Source organism: Mytilus californianus, unplaced genomic scaffold (assembly GCF_021869535.1).
Source record: "Mytilus californianus isolate M0D057914Y unplaced genomic scaffold, xbMytCali1.0.p SCAF_4, whole genome shotgun sequence".
NCBI lineage: Eukaryota > Metazoa > Mollusca > Bivalvia > Mytilida > Mytilidae > Mytilus > Mytilus californianus.
This window is the reverse complement of record NW_026262690.1, coordinates 41,624,207-41,638,429: the sequence shown is the minus strand read 5'-3', so window position 1 is coordinate 41,638,429 and position 14,223 is coordinate 41,624,207. Positions and strand designations below refer to the sequence as shown.

The 14,223-nt window shown below is 33.7% G+C and overlaps 1 long non-coding RNA gene across 2 annotated transcripts; it reads right to left on the bottom strand.

Annotated features, from left to right (window-relative positions):
- Positions 1–2,609: 2,609 nt before the first annotated feature.
- LOC127738064 (uncharacterized) lies at positions 2,610–12,965 on the bottom strand. Of its 2 annotated transcripts, none has more exons than XR_007999929.1 (3): positions 12,865–12,965; positions 9,379–9,550; positions 2,610–2,832 (listed from the first exon to the last, which is right to left on the bottom strand). It is a non-coding gene; the product is annotated as an uncharacterized LOC127738064 (long non-coding RNA). The 2 variants fall into 2 exon arrangements; XR_007999928.1 differs by lacking the exon at positions 12,865–12,965 and adding an exon at positions 11,827–12,096.
- Positions 12,966–14,223: the final 1,258 nt, after the last annotated feature.

Here is a 14,223-nt window from a genome sequence, read left to right as displayed (position 1 = left end):
TAACAATACAGAAACAGGTCCGCAATAAGTGGTGCACAGTAAGTCCCCATTGAAATTCCGATAACTTGACGATATACGGAATCTCCATAGCGAACAAAAATGTTATCTAGTAAAAATTCAAGGGCAGTTATAGTATCAAAGCAGGTCCAATTGACATAGTTCTTTTGTTTGTTGTTACTAAAAAATTACCTAAGAGAGTTTGAACATATATATTCGCATTCTGACTTTTTAAATGCCCATTTAATTAGGTGTGTGAATTTTTTTTAGTAGATTTAAATAGAATCTCGGAGTATTAAAAGTACTGAATGATTTTGTTAAGTTTTTACTGTCATACAATTCAACACGTTGAATGTAGATTAACTGTATACCGCCATCTTGGATTGTAAAATAGCAGTACACAATCGGTCTAGTTCTTTGCCTAAATCTGCAAATTTTGAGACAGATTGGCAATTAATGTGTAAGACTGTTGATTCGAATACAGAAAACTAAGTGGTAACCGTTTATTAAATTATTTTGATTATTACTACCAGGTGCATGTTTTTGTTTTTGTTTGAATCATTTTTTTTCAAATTAGCCATTTAAGTGGAGATTTTTATAAAGGATTTTGAAGAAATTTTCATTTTTTACTTTTAACCTAAAAACACAAATTCGGTGACAACATTTTTTCCTTTTATTTTATTAAAGCATATTATAAAACTTATCTTCTCATTTTTTATTTCAAAATTCTATCTCATAGATTTCTTTTTATTTACAAAAAATTTTGGCAATTTTGTAGGATTTGTAGCTTGAAAAACAGCACGGTGACCCATACTTTTTATTATATTCCTGAAAAAAAGCACTGTAAAATCTAAAGGTATAGGAAAATTCTATCTGAGGAAATATTTACCGATGGTCCACCTTAAATTGATGAAGACAAAAAAGACGCAAATAAAACATATTTTCTCATTTTATCGTTATCAGGAATATGTAAAGCCGCGTGTAATCTATAACACATATGTACATTGTACTTACTTAATATAACACTTGGTATAACAGGACATGTTATGATACCTTGAAGCTGGCATTTGTAATCTGTAAGACAATTAAACATACAAAAGAATAAACGATACTGCATGACAGGAACTACAAAAGATTGTTTTCGACCCTATATTTTATGATAGACAAGACAATAGCAAGGGATAACAATCACTTGATGCAGGGGTTAGAAGTCTTCGGTTATTTTCCTATGACGAAAATAAAGATAATTCCTTACTTATCGTAATGTGCCTATCCGTGAAATACGAATAATGTTTTCATCAAGAAATTATATATTATAGTTATTGTTAAAGTGATTTAGTGTAATTTAATTTGTAATAAAATGCCCGTGTATGATTGCAATGTCCCCAAAAGTAGTTGGTTCGCATGTATGTTGCGAGTTTTATCTTGTTAACTTTCAGTTTATTATTTAAGGAATGACTTTAATATAGTTTTTGTCTATGAAGAATTAACATAAAAATGTGGTGCACACTGAATAACCCGCGTAGCGAGCTATTTAAAAGTGTGCATCACATTTTTAAGGTTACTTCGAATAGACAGAAAAAATGTTAGTCATTCCTAATAATTTAGTTCTAAATTCCATTTTTAAGGAGTAAATCATAAAAAAACGTTGATGACGTCATGGTCACATGACAAAATTAAAGTTTATGAGCTGATAGACAAAAAACCTTTAGTCAATCAGAAGGCGTGTTACATCAAAAATTAAATTATTGAATTATAATTAACCATGTAGGCGAAGGCGAAGCAATTCTGCGCTGTACCCCTCTTTTAAAATGATCTTTAGTCACATTGTGTTTCGAATTTCAAACTCTTAGATTTACTTAACATCCCGAAGATGGTTTCAGTGTACCCACAATTCTTATAAAGTCCTTGGTACTTTTGGATTTGACGCCTTTTAAACTAGTAATTGATTACCCTTTACAACTGTCTTCATTCGAGTCTACATTTGAAAACGGAAAGCGTGTTTTGTGTACTAAATTATAAGCTAAGTATATTTGGTGTGTTTTTAAAAAGACATTGTGTTCAAGCATATTCATGTATATACTTTAGAAACCGAATGATTCATATTTATGCTTCATTAGTAGATTTGCAGTTTGATATTTTTTTTTAAACTGTTCATATATCTGCATACATGAGTGACTTTTATAGAGAATAATATTAATAGAGGTAAGCTTAAATAAAATACAAGACTAAAACATATGGACTGCAAGCATAATTTTTAACAAACATGTGGTCTAAAGAATTGATGAGTTGTACCGAAAATAATCTAGTGACGGTCTTTATTTTCTTCTTATTTTGGGGAATATCATTATAAATGTACATCTAGGATAAAAATCAGTGAACGAACTAATTTTCATCTATGATTGGAATAGCGTGTACGTAAAAGACTTTAACGTTTCAGTTTATATGCATGCATCATTTGCTTTGTTTGTTGAAATTTGTTGGCGCATACGGCATGTTGTAAGTTGTCGCAGTCATGTTTTGTAACTCTGGTTGCTCATTTATTGTCTATACGGTGGTTATCAACTAAATATACAGATACTGAGATAAATAAACAAGAGGCGAGTGGTTTAAAGACAAAATCATACCCCCGACTGTAATCACATCGACATGTTCTATCTTTATCCGGCTTTTCACTGAGGTCATGCATGAGTTGACCTGCACCATTACATCGTGTCTTTATGTACATGCATTTGTCATTTTTATTGTCTTCATTTGATGCGTATGGCATCGGTTGATACTGGCCATCGGGGCAATGTTTAGAATTGAGACCACCTTCATATAAAACATAACTGCCTAAAAAACAAAGGATAACATTGATATCGGAATCGATGCCTATGAAAATAAATCGATTTTAACCTTTATCCATGCATGAAAATATTCATTGCAAACGAAAGTGTAAACAATCATGCTTTAGTATAATAAAATAAGGAAATCCTGGTACGGTCAGAATGATGGATCGTTCGAGACTCAAAATTCAATTTCTATAGACATTCAATTTCGAAATATGCTTCGAAATATAATGTTTAGGTTGAAAAGGAGAGAATCAAGTGTCAATATATCAAAGAAGACAAAAGGAATGACAGCTTTATAAAAATGAGAAGATGTTGTATGATTGCCAATGAAGCAACTCTCCATGTGCGCACCAGAGACAAAATGACGTAGAAGTTAACAACTACCAAAGGTCATCTACGACCTTCATTTACAGCCTGGTATCATGTATAAATGTATTACCGATGTTTCATGCATATCTAGAACAAACCAGTTATGCTGTGGGATATCTTAAAAACGTAAGGTCGATAAAAATATAGGCGGTGAAAATAAGGTTAAGCAATCAAACATGATAGTTGTTTGCTTAATGTCTAGATGCAAATAGTGTACGCAACACAGGAACAAAATATAAGTATGAATCAGAAGGTAGGTATGTTCTGCAGTGTTAGTCAACCGGAATAAAAGGCGTGACTTTCAATTGCCACTAGACAATGAGGATTAGAACTGACAGAAACTGAGTCTTGAACATACCAAATTAGAACCCGCATAGATAATTTGCAAACGTCCATTAATGTGCAGTGAGTTTGAGACCCTACCTACACGAGGGATCATTTTTAATATCACCATTCTGTCCTGATATGTCTGCGTATATATGAATCCTACACAGCCAAACGAACGTCTCTCTGTAGAATCAGTTTAACCTTCTAGATTTGAGAAGTCCAATGGTTACCATATGTACATACCCCAGTCAATCCTTGGGGTCTGAAATAAAGATTCTTTGAATATTTCATTCAAAACAAGTCAATTGTTAAGGAGGAGTTGAGGATAAAAAACGCATACCCTCATCTGTTATGTTGAGTTCATGTTTTTCTATAGGAAAACCAAAAGAAAAATTCAACATTACTAGACAAGTCTCATATACAACATATCAAGCTTTGAACGACTAATAGTGAATATTGAACGAGGACTTTAATACCAAATTCCCTAAAGGATAAACAACGCAAAGGAAATAACTAAAGACTAATGAGGTTTCCAATTAGGGACAGGGGACAGACACATGGACATATGATGGGGTTAAATTAATTTTGAGGACTCACTTCATCTTCTTTTTAATTCAGATGAATGGAACAACAAACGGTACATTCAATGTAGAAGTCTATAGTTGCATCAAAAACAAGGTCAGCACTCTATAATGCTGGTATTAAGGACAACAAAATTACACGTCCGGGTAAAATAATATTATATTATTATCTTTAAAAACATCATATTTAAGAATGCACGTACTTACTGAATGCAAACTACAAGAATTGCACGAAATACATATATCATACAGCATTGATTTTAACATCGAACTCCGAAGAGTGTTTCTATTCGACCCAATCTCGGTTTCTCTTTTATTTGCTTACATTTTGCTACCAGGCTGAAGCTAGCGAACTATTACTAGTAAACAATAAGCCAGCAAACAATAAGACGATATATCTAAAAACCGAAAAACTACAACAGACAGCAACGGCCGTTCTGAAAAAATATTTAAAAAAGCAGAAAAGTCCGTCCAGAAATTGCAATTTACAGCTCAATCTTAAAATCAGATTTACCAAATCTATTATCAGAACAAATTCCGCCCATTTTTAGGTAAAATTCCGTATCGCGGTAAATCCGCACCTGTCAGCGGATAAGTTGTTAAAGCAACTGATTGAAATAAATTTTGTTAAAAACAATAATACAACTAGAAGAAATTAAAAGTTATTTAATTTGATCGGCGAAAAAAATTCAAATATAACAACATGACAATCCGAGTAGAAAGGTTGGAGTACAGAAAAGGGTGAGAGGGGTTGGGCTATTCCAAGTGCTTTTAGAGAAAAATAATTCGGGGTGTCATGGGGTATGGCTAAAGTATATAGGTATTGAAGAGAAGATAAGAGCGCATCGATCGTTTTTGCAAGGTTTCCAGAGTCGCTATGTTCCAAAATCTAATACTAGGGTTCGAAATTTGAAAAATTCGTACCAAAAATAGGGGGTTGGCCTATTCCAGGGCTTATTTGTTTATGCGTTTCTCTTAGATGAGTGTTCTTGCGTGTGGTTGTGCTGTATTTCTGTCACGTAGTGTTGTCATTTTAGCGATATTTTTTAACAGTGTCATAAAAAGTGGGAGGTTTGGCTAGCCATAAAACCAGGTTCAACCCACCATTTTTTCTTAAAATGTCTTGTACCAAGTCAGGAATATGGCAGTTGTTATCAAATAGTTCGTTTCTATGTATGTTGGCGTTTGTTTTTGTTGCACTTCAGTGTTCCTGTTGTTCCTTTGTTTTCCTCTTATAGTTGATGTGTTTCCCTCGGTTTTAGTTTGTTACCCGGATTTGTTTTCTATCAATCAATTTATGACTTTTGAACACCGGTATACTACTGTTGCCTTTATTTATAGAGAAAAAATCATGGTGTTGTCACTGTGTAAGGCTATATAGACATCTTAGAGGAGATACAAGCGTATCATCTGTGAAAGGTTTCGAGAGTCGCTATGTTCCAAAATCTTAAACTAGGGCTCGAAATTTGAACCCAAGTCCTTAACCATATAATTATTTTCTTATTTACCAAGACAAGACAAGTTGAATGGTGTATTTTTTTGGGCCTTGGGGTCATCCCCATCCCCTCATGCCATTCGTCTTAAATACACTTGAAATGTTTTTCAGGATCCCACTCCCAAACCATATATTTTATTATTCATAATGAAGAAACAAGTCAAATGGGTATATTTTTGGGCCCTGTGAGCCATTTCCACCCCTTCATACCAGTACCCTTTAATAGTATTGAAAGTGGTTGAGAACCCCACCCCTAAACCATAGAATTTCATATTGATCACGACGAGACAATAGTAACATTATGTATGCTTGATATATTACAAATGTTTGGCAGTTTGTTCGATTACATGAACAGGGTTTTCTCCTTATTTTTTTAGAGAAAATCCCAGCGTAAAACTGTCATTAGGAATCTAGGGAAGCGTTTTTCAAAGCAGGAAATACAGAAAGCTATAGGGAAGTTTTTTTTAGAGAAGAAGACACAATTACAGATTTAGGAGAGTCTGGTCCACGGGTTAGAATCGTTTCCAATTTGGGATATTCAACTAAAAGACATTGAAAAAATGGATCACAAAAAACATCCTGAAATTCAAAGAAAGGTTAATCGATAAGGTTGAAGGAACATACACACATGTTATACCGGATGATAACAATGTTTAAACGCTACAGGAAGAAGGCAAATTAATAAAGCAAAATAAAATGGAAACTCTCATGGAAGAAATGGATATGACTAAACCTGAAGTATATGATAACAACATGGAAACAGATACATCGGATGAAGATGCAGTTAATCCATGGTAAAAAAAAAGAAGTCGTGTCATGATGCATTGACAACAAGCAAAAAGAACGTTAGCCGATAAACATTATTCTACTAGAGTACTATTCCAATGTAATTGAACATTTAACACAAAACAAAAAAGATGATTAACAAATGACTCCAATAAAGGATTCAGACCTAGGATATCTGAAAAGAGTATTAAGAAAGTCACATGAATTACAAAGTCAATCAAAGCCCGATTGTGTAAGACATAATACTGAAATTTCTGACCATTACTTTGTTGGAGAACTAATTATAGATAGTGAACACCTATCGAAAGAGACATTACGAAACCAGAAACCCTGGACTCCCTCTCAATTTCCACCAATTGAAAAATGACAAGGGCTATGTAACGCAATGCAGCAACGACAAGTCCAAAATAATTTCTACAGATTTAGTTTCGAAATACTGAAACTGAGAAAGATACGGAAAATTCAATTGTAGCAAATGATAGTGTCACTGTACTTGCCGACAACTCAAACAATAGCAGTGATAATTGAGTTATACAAGACAGACCAAATACGTAAGACATTACCGATCCAAACCATCAATGGGGCGCAATAAATAACATCAAAGTGGAGGAGCAGAACATTTTGATTGAGGAACTAGTGGCAAAGTTGAAAGGAAAACGTATACATCAAAAGGTACGAATGGGTCAGCCACCGTAAATCAGAATGAAAATAATACTTAAAACTGAAAAAGACCATGTAAAATAATTTTGCAAGCATGAAGATCAAAGTAAAGATGGTTGCTGTATTAAGTACCGAACTCTAAGGAAAATTCAAAACTGAAAGTCTTTTATCAAATGGCAAAATCAAAATCTCAAACACATCAAACGAATGGAAAACAACTGTCATATTCCTGACTTGGTACAGGCATTTCCTTATTATAATCTTAACCACTATTTAAACAAAGAATAAAGAAAAACACAATAGCAAATAGACACATCCAACAGTATATCTGACGGATGACGAATGAAAGTTTTTCAAAAGAGATTTTTTGTTGTTGTTGTTATTAAAAGTTGTTTTGCTTGTTTTGGTTTTTTATTTGCACAGATGAATAAAAAATTATTTTCTCATATAAGAGCAAATATATCATATGACATTTCTATTCTTACTAATTTATGTACACATACACATTGTAAAAAATAACTTATTAATCAATGAAAAGTATGGCAAAAGCATTTCAACTCTTGTCAGAAATATCTTCTCTATTATTTTTAACAGCAATCAATTTTTCGATGCTGTATAAAGACTTCATTTTACTTTGCACTGCCTACAAAAGCTTTTTTTTTTAAACATTTGCAGTTGGAGATATATTGTTTTATTTGCAAATAAATCAAACTTGCTGCATCCCCCTTAATGATTTTGTTATATCCCCAAACAGAAAACTTTTTATGGTAAATGGAATACTTTTACCATTAGACAAAAACCAAGGGTCAATTTCATCAATGAATGTTTGGACAATCTCACAATTCCAAAATAAATGTTCAATTGTTTTTGCTTCTACTTGGCAAAAAGTGCAATTTGGATTGTCAGCGACATTAATTTTATTCAAAAATGTGGAGATCCCTCGTAACACGTCAATACCATTCCTTATCATCTGCCGAAGAAAAAATGGATGGTGCAGAGGGGAAATGCTAGAATTGAAAAAAAAATTCCAAATTCTTAAATACATCGCTCTGCATGGAACTACCATATCTACGAATTATCAGGAAGTTAAAAGGGCTTATAACAACTGTGCAGGATTTCGATGTTTTGAAGATTGCCTAGAAAGGTAGAAAATTTACTCAACGCGTTGGAAGAAGCAAACAAACTACACAGGACAACTGGGACAAAAAGCCCCCAAAGGATCCAGGAAACATTTGGTAAACATCAAAATCCTCCACGTGAAAAAAATAGAGGTAGACTACAAAACATTGCAGCCAAAATTCATCTAAAGCTAAGTCAGAACAGGAACATCAAAATAATCAGGAGAACATTTCAGAAGACGGGCAGACCCATGGAAAAGGAACTATTTGTCTAAGACAAGACAGAGACATCGCCCTTGACGACAAAGAATTCAACTTTATCAAATCAAAATAAAGAGGCTTACCAAATATAGGGAACACATGTCGGTTTAATGCATGTCTTGTGACATTAGCAATAGTAATAGCAGACATCTTGCAATTGGCACTTAATTAGTTCTGTGATGATTTCAGCTTATGTCCAAGAATGACTGATGTGTTGAGATTGATGGAAAAAATGCACAGATATGGAGCAGATATTTCCGAATATGATATAGAAACTGGTGTGATATCATGCCAGCAGATTTATGGTATGCTTCCACTACACCAGATGCTGAGGAATATTTGGTGCTGTACTACATGACTAATACAATGCTTTGGGAGATGATCACAAGACAAAGGTTTTGGAGTTTTTATGGATGTTAAAACATAACATTAAAACATTCCCTTGTGAAGATTCAAATATGTTATGACAAGCATAGTAAATTGCATATTAAATATTGGGGCAAAATTATTAGGCAAGAGAGTATTAGCTTGAAATAACATACTAAAGAAGGGCAAATTTAATTCCATTTGTGACCCAAAATTTCGTTTAACTTTGAATATTTCTTTGTTCAATTATTTTTGATAAATCCTAGCTCAAAAATAATTTCCAAGTTTCAGTTTTGGAACATAGCGTCTCTCAAAACCTTATGTAAATGATTCGTCTGTATCTCCTATACAATACTTATATAACCATACCTAGTAGACCCTCCTCCCATTATTTTTCTCTAGAAGCCCTGGACTATTAGAATTCCAGATACACATACTTTATGCAGACAGACTAACTATGTACATTACTTTCTATCAACATACTTGTATCCGGATCGAACATGTCTTGGTACTTAGGAAGTATAGAAAAAACTGTAAAGATGTAAAGTATGAGATAGTAGTAAAAACATATACATTTTTTGTACCTGCTGGATAACGTTCTGAAATGAAACAGCTATCATCGAAATCCCCAGTTACTCCATTGTAAAGACAGTGATACATTGACTCGTCAGCACATTTTCTGATCGCTACTAATCGCCACAAAGCTGGCGCTGGACATACTGTGAGTGATTTACTGAATGCTGATGTCAATACAATCTAAATAGAGATTAACTTGTCAAAAAAAAAAACTACAAAAAAAAACTATACAAATGTAAACTTTCATTTAGGTGATTAAAGTAATTTTAAGACATATTACTTGGCTTCATCTATTTATCATACATTAAAGGTATTGAGAGACCCACAAAACAACTATTCTTATATTGTATTCAAATAAAGATGCATGTTCCAATCTTTTATTCGAAAACACTTATCTTTCATATGTATTAGAACCGTGTAAGAGGACTTGCAGTTGCTTACTCGCCTCGATTGCGGGAAAAATTCTTTTACATTCAAGGCATTGTGTTTCACAGAGAGTTAAATATCAAACAATAATATGTCACTACCGCATATCGGCCTCCTCTAAACATTTGAAGGTGCCTACTATGTTTAGATTACCTTTTAAACTACACACACACAAAACTAGCAAATATCGTTATATTTTAGCTTCCAATAGTGTTCTACTACTAATGTTTCTGTGCCTTTAACTAGTTCCCTTTAGAATTAAAGAACTTATTATTCACTTTAGCAATCAAGAATATAACAAAAATGGAATAAATATTTTAGGGTAAACAAACTGCATATTTTAGATACATTACGTGCTTTTGATGGTCCTTTCATTCGGTTAACAGTTCTGACTTTTCAACATTTTACTCTACACCTCAACACAATCTTATCAAAAAGAACTTTTGTTATCTAGTAAAAAGGTTTTTTGAAAAATACGATGGCAGATTAATCTGCTGCAACTCATTTAAAGCCTTCTTCTGTAATGAGAAGGATACGAGCTGTGCATTTTCTCCTTGACAACATTTATGTGCATTTCGACAATTAAGTTGACCGACAGGTTGCAGGTATTCCCATGGGTAACAATTAACCCCTTTAAATACAAGTTTTAGACTTGTTCCTGTATTGTAATGAATCGCAGTCAATGGACAAATTCAGTGAAGATCCATCTAAATTCCATTTAAATGATAGATTTTTTAACACCGCTACCTTGATGATTTTTTTTTGTTCTTAATATACCAGACTTCTTTAATTACCCGTAGTTTTATTGAAAACGTGATATCACATTCTTATTTAATTGGTAATGTTGTTTGCAAAGCCCGTAAATTTTAGTACGATCCAAGTTCATTCTTTTCTCGGAATTTTTATGACGTCTTTACACTAAATCCGTTGAATGTGTACTGATTGATATTTTAATCTGTTGCATGAGAACATGATTTGCTTATTAGTTGTTATTGACTTTGAACTAGCTTTCAGTTACTGCAAGTACTTTTCCGATTGATACTTTGCATCTTTTGTCTTAATGTAAGCTTTTTTCGTGCTACGTGCCGATCTGACGAGTTAAGTCGTTTCGAATTTATTTTTAGTTTGTTCTTATATTATGCTGTTACACCACTGTCCAAGGTTATGTGGAGGGTTTAGCGCTCACTGCCACATTTTATATGTGCCTGTCCCAAGTCAGGAGCCTGTAATTCAGTTATTGTCGTTTGTTGCTGTCTGCCTTTTTTTGTCATAAATCAGGCCGTTTGGTTTTTTCGTTTGAACTGTTTCTCATTGTGTCATGTCGGTTATGGGTTTTACTCAGTGTTGACGAACGTAATTTGACGTATAACTATTCAAATCCGCTTCATTTGGACTCTGTTTGATATTGTCTCATTGGCAGTCATACAACATCTTCTTATTTGATATTGTCAGAACAGGTCAAATGGAAAACGTAACTTCCCAAGACTTATTCTCCCAACATTCTTTAAACCTACCACATGTTGATGTTTGTTTTTGCAAAGATACAACAGATCAATGTTTATCTTGTCAAAATTTATACTCTTAAGATTAGATATTACCACATGTTTGAAATAGCTACATATACCAAAACATGTAGGTCAAAGTTAAGCTTGTCGAGGTTAACACGAAACAAATAAGGTACGCTTACAAAGATACATAAACCACAGATAAGTTAACACCCTCATATCTTCTTTAATTCATACACGATCATGATGAAGATGATCCATGTCAGGGCTTGTCACCCAGCATTTGTTTAGATTCGCAACAAGAGGATATAAATGTCCCAAATCTGGACATATCAATATTTAAGGCAGGACAGATAAATGTTTAACTTTCATATGTTTACCTATACTCACAAAAAGAGTTTAATCCCGCCGCGTGCTGATATAAGTTCCCAAGTTGAGGAATGGTAAATTTCTATACTCTTAAATTAGTTTAATTCCGCCACATGTTGATATGATTTTAACAAGGTAAAACAGGTCAATATTTACATGTAGCTTGTTTCTTGTTAAATAATGCATAACAAGGATAACACGAATAAACAACAGCAGACTCCTTCGAAATATAACATAACAACACATGGTCCAGATAGTGTGACCTTGGTCCAGATAGTGTGACTTGGTACATGCACAGAATGTGTTAGGGTCAAACCAGTTCCACATGAACACACATCTCTTCTCCTTCACATGTATCTAGACCAGATGTCGTAAACTTTCAACACACGATAAAATACTGTACAGTGCAGCTACCAACAGGATGACCACTAGCTTGAACAAGGAAATACAAAACGACACATAATGTAGAAAGCAGGGTCAAAATAAGCTTGTCATCAAATGAAGGTGCTAAGCTACATTTTTTAAAGTAACTACAGGTGTTGGTTGGATACTGCAGCTCAAGAAAAGAAAAAAATCAGAAACAAAACTCGTTGATTGTTTCATGAAGTCTCATCATAAAATGTAATTGAAATTTCCGAATATGTAGTTTCCAAAAACTCCGAGTTGTTTGCCTGTTTTCTCCTTGGGGATTTTAAGCCGTATTCTCTTTTATCAACTTTTGTTTACTCTGGTTTTCTTCCTTCAAATAAATAATGGCTGAAAGAAAATGCTCTAGAACTTGAAGATACAAAGTCCTGGTAAAGATCAGACTTAAAATTGATTTCGCCATAAAAAGAACTAAAAGATCATGAAGATAGCAGGTTTAAAATTTAGCCTGCCAGACGCATGTCGTTTTGTTAACACTCGACTCATAAGTGGAGTTCGATTCAAGATTCAAGACTTGAAGGCTGAATCAATGACGTAGTTGAAGATTGTTCAAAACCCAAACTCCAAAAATGTTATCCACATCTAGCTTTGGCTATTTATGTATGATGGTAGAAAGCCTTTTGCGTTTCGAATGATTTTAACATTCTTAGAAATGATTTTATTTTGAGTCATTCTTATTATTGATGAAAATCGCTTATCATATTATAATTGTATATTTGAATAGTATAAAGAAATGAAGAGGGGGGAATATTTCAAGTGAAATCTTACATTGCCAGTAATTATTAGAATACATATCAGTCTGTACAACGCTTGAACTCTTTCTTCCATCATGTTGTTTTAATATTCATTTTCTGCAATAAAAACTGAAAAATATTAGATCTATATTGTAATAAAAGAACATAGTTTCAATGTCCCCCGCGTTGCACGTATTTTGTCTGTCCAAGGGCTTTTTTTTATAAATATCTGAAAGAAAAACCCTTACAATGCAACTTTCTGTTATAGTTATACACCGAGAGATAGGTGTGTCTGGATAAGAAACCCCGTCGGCCGGACGCCGGAGGGGTTTCTTTTCCAGACACGCCGTATCCCGAGGTGTATAACTAACTTACACCCCATTCTAAACCCTATATTTGTTAACATTGATTATTAAAGGAAAAAAAAACGATAGCATATTTATTGACAATATCAAACGATGATTTATAAGAATGTTTTTTATTACATGAAACCCAACTAGTAACCTTACTTTGGTTATCTTCGTTCAAACTTTGACAAGTGAGTATATTTTACAAATGTCAAAGTTGTTTTGCATATTCGCGTTAAATTCTGTGCTAATATGGATCAGCAGGTCAAGGTTGACTCTTTCGTGTATTCTTATTACAAACAAAAATACAGTTGTCAATATGGACGGGTATAAGACAGACGACATTTTATGGCAAGCGTTGGATTTGGTAGAAGAGACTAAAGATAAAGGCAATATTATAACCCAAAGTACTTACCTGTATCAGTTTAATAAAGGTAATCATAACTGTATTTTATATATTACGATTTAATCAAAAACAAAAGCCCCCCTCTCGAGAATAAACAAACATTCATATTCGAACATACTAAGGGATAGGTGTGTCTGCATTAGAAACCCGACTACCAGACACGCTCAACATACAATATAGAGGAACTCCCTTTTGGGGGCAATCAGGGACTGATCCTGCCGGGGGTTCCCAACTCAATAGAAAAGGGGGAGGGGGGGGTCCAACCATTCAAATGCATTGATCTTTTAAATAAAAGTCAAGTCCAACCCGCGGAACCCCAACCCTGGATCGGCCACTGGGTAAACCGGGGGGGGGGGGGGGGGGGGGGTGGGGGGGTCCGGAAGTTTGAATCCTAATTTTTTTATTTAAAGATCAATGCTTTAGAATAGAGACATATGACTGGGATAAGAAAATTACCTTAAAAAAAAGAGTATTTAAAGGATTATTTTTGTATTCCATATATAGATGCTTATTGGAATTTCCTAAAATGTGTGTTTTTTTAATATCATGAAACAATTTGTAGTGAACACTATTACTAATTTCTTATGTCCATGCTATTTAAAAAATAATTAGTTTCTATTGTTACGAATAACAATGGACT